The sequence below is a fragment of the Olea europaea genome, chromosome 4 (assembly GCF_002742605.1).
Source record: "Olea europaea var. sylvestris chromosome 4, O_europaea_v1, whole genome shotgun sequence".
Lineage (NCBI taxonomy): Eukaryota > Viridiplantae > Streptophyta > Magnoliopsida > Lamiales > Oleaceae > Olea > Olea europaea.
Window position 1 is genome coordinate 13717797 of NC_036240.1, and position 3744 is coordinate 13721540.

Consider the following 3744-nt stretch of genomic DNA (forward strand, 5'->3'; position numbering starts at 1 on the left):
AAGTGACTACAAGAATTAAATTAGGAATCTTTAATATTTCTATACTGCCACCTCAATTATAAGCTAAAACAAACGTATTTGGCCCATCTTTAGATGCTTTCTCAAATATGCAAATTGTAATTATACTGCACGTATTCTTGTGTGTGCACGATACACCCTGTTAGGGTCCCCACCCCACCCTTTCAACCCTAAAGTTAAGTTAATAAATGCTCTTAAATTAATATATAGGAACTTTCACTATTACAAACCTGTGCACAGTCTGCTAAACTGGAGCTTGAGGCGTGACAAATATTCAATTTGAATCCAGCAGGTGAGGACCACCTTCAGCATCTATACATTTTTGTTTCTATTATATGCTTTTCCTTCACCAATTTTCTATCTTTTATCCACCAAAATATATTCCCCTACAAATCCCTACTGTTTCATAACTCTATTTAAACCCCCCATATGCTCTTCTTCTCTAGGTACAAGATGAAGAAAATACCCTTTGTAGATAGCTAGGTCTCCCTTTTTCCTTTATCAAAGTACCCTAATGGGAATTCAACTAGTTGTCACGGACTTTAGTTGGAGACTAATGAATTGCCGGTTTTATGATCGTCATGCACTAGTATGAGTTAAAGCTGCCAGCGTGATCTAAACGTTTCTTCTTTTTTGAGGAACGATAAGATCACGTGGTTGCTTCATCTGATGCTGGGGCATGAAAAACCCTATTTTCTAATTCAATCATTTAGGGTTTTCTATTTTTTGAAAGAATGGTATGTAGTTTCCTTATTGTATTTTTTATATGTTGGGTTCACCTGAATTTTGAATGCTTTTTGACAGTTATAGAACGTTTATGTATTCGTACACCGGTTTATGGTTTTGTTCCTTTTGGTGTAATTGTTTGATTTAATGGATTCTTAGTATTTTTTGACAGAAATTTCGTGGATCCCTAGACGTGCTTTAGGAGGTGAGCCTTGATGTTTTCTACCTAGATTACCTGTACAATTTCTGCATATCTGTTGCGTGCACTCTCTTTTTTCATATATAAAACAATTAACTGATTTCATTATTTCTATGACTTATAATTTCGAGAAACCCTTTTGTTTCTTAGCGTTTATTAATTTCTGATGAAACCTATGGAGTAGGGATTTTACATGCTTTTCTTTTTTGAACATTAATTTGTTAAGAGAAATTTTGTAACTATCTGCTCATTTTGGTCTCATTTTCTAATTAATCCTAAGAATTGAGATTCTTATGATAGCTTGTTAATTTACAGTTCAATGTTTTTCTTGAAGCCAGATATGTAGGTCTGTAATTTTATTGACATTTCGTCTTTTATTCTTAGGGGCGCTTGATTTATGTAGATCTGACTGATCTACTCTATCTTTGAGAATTCTGGTGGTTAGTTAGTTTTCAAGACAGCTTATGTATTTTTTGGCATTTTTCCGCATAAGTTTTGAAGCCTGGCATTTTTGGACTACACATTTTTCTAAAAAATGTGTACCAAATCAGAACTATATTTATATATCCTGAGTAAATCGGAGTGCTACAAGGATGAAGTAGGAAAATTTCTCAATAGATAGTTGAACTTTGCCTAAACAAAACTGGGATCAATGAGAACAAATTTACAGAACTAAATGCCCTTATATCAGGATGGAATTCTAGGATCCTTCAAAAAGAAAATTTGCACCTTAAAATGCATAAGCAGATCAAGACGCTTATGATTGAGCATTTTGATCTGATCGTGCGTTTAAAATTCTAAACATTGATCCCAATTTTTCTAGGCCGAGATTGATTTAGTTTGTTGTTGATATTGCCTAGTTTGGAACCACGATTTAATCGTGATTATTTGGACATTCTTGAAATTTTCTCTTCCATTTGGTATCTCAGTGCTATGAATACTAATGAGCTCTTTCTTGAGAAATACTTGGAGCAGAATAAATCAAAACATCAAGTAACGAACCTGTGGTTGATTCAAATTTATGAATTATAGGCATATATTCATATATTGACGACAGAATAATGGGCACTACTCGACAGTCCCCGATCAATACATGCTTTTAATTCTTACATATACTTAAAGAATTCTGTAATTCGAGTTCAACAATTTATTGTCTCAACTTAATTATAAATGCCTGTTGATTTCCATGAACAAGATCAGTAGGTTATATGCTGTTATAGCAGAAAAATCATGAACTAATTAACCTGTGGTTGATTCATAATAATGGATAACTCATCTCTTTTGGTACACAGGTCTAGTTTTGGAGCCCTTCAAGGTTTTCTAAATGTAGAAGCTGGAACGGACAACTGATCTTTACATGTAATGTGTGTGTGTGTGTGTGTGTGTGGTATATACACATCTCAATTTTTGTCTTCAGTATTAGGCAAGATTCCACACACCTTTGGCAGTCCCGGTTGTCCATTAATGCATGTGAAATGTTCTGTGAGTCTTCCTTGGTCACCCTCATTCAGATGGAAATGAGAAAAGTGATAAGCTTGTTACAATTCCATTGGTCCCCAGAAGTGACATCCAGCAAGATATGTTTTAGGAATTAATTTCCTTGTACTGATGAAGTGTACCAGAAGCTTACAGATGATGAGGGTGGGTTGGCTGGTTTAAATTTGGTTTTTGTCCAACATTCAATGAAATCGTGCCACTGACAGTCTGTCAAACTGTGCAAAAATCTCCAGCATGATTGATGTTTTAGCCCTCCACCAGTGTCAGCTACTATTTTATAGCATATATTAAGCAACAAAGACAACAAACAACAAAAATATGTGAACCCTTTTTGGTCATTCCATTCGGTTTATTACTTATATATGTACACAAGCTATATGATATACATGCCAAAAACAGACAAGTTACAAAGATTTAATATTTATATATGCACACAAAATATAACCTAGAAGCTTCTTAACTAGGTTTTGGACTCAAGGAGATAATTATCATGGATTGTAGCTATAATGATAGGGATTACTATAAAATTTGGTTGAAGATTTTAAGATTTAAGTTACTTATTATTATCACCATCTCATTCTCCTTTATCTCTCTCCAATGTATCATAAATTTTTCGCATTGTATGTACATATTCGAATTCCTATTTATGTAGGGATTGTAAAAAAGTAGTTTAAAATTAAGAAAATTTGGTTAAGTATAAATGTGGAGAAGTGACTTTCGTGTCAATTTTAGCCAAATATTCAGATTTGATCTGATGGTCAAATTATAAATGTAAATAGACTAACTTATTCTACTTGTCAAGTAGATCATCACGATATTTTTGGAATCTCAAAATCAATCCAGGATGAATGAGAAATTGCGGTCCAATTCTCAAAAAAAAAAAAAAGAAATAGAGGAAAACTTGCATGGATTTTGCCTAACTCTGTTGCTCGCCTATCGTTCCAGCTCGAGTAACAGGTTAGCGTAAAGTTATGTTAAAATTTTGGCACCGACACTCGAACGAAAAGCTAGTGACAAGTTAGCGACAACAAATGATGCTTTCCTTTGTAGAGTTGCAAGGTTTGGTACGCATCACTTCACCCACATCCTCTCATCGTCTATAAATAGAACCTTTTGGACTCCCATAATACATCCCATATCATTTTTTGCATTAAGCATTGCATAAAATATCTTATAAAAACGCTTCCAAACCTATTTCTTCTTGTAGAGAGAAGGCTCCGTTCTAAGTTCACTGAAACTTGTGGTTTGAAGTGCTTTTACCTTAAGTTGAATTCATTGTATCTTGACACACAAGTGCCATACAC

The 3744-nt window shown here is 34.1% G+C and overlaps 1 long non-coding RNA gene across 1 annotated transcript; it reads left to right on the forward strand.

Moving 5' to 3' along the window:
• The first annotated feature begins 436 nt into the window (after window positions 1-436).
• Window positions 437-2795, forward strand: LOC111393701. Its single transcript, XR_002702483.1, has 2 exons — window positions 437-949; window positions 2236-2795. It is a non-coding gene; the product is annotated as an uncharacterized LOC111393701 (long non-coding RNA).
• Window positions 2796-3744: the final 949 nt, after the last annotated feature.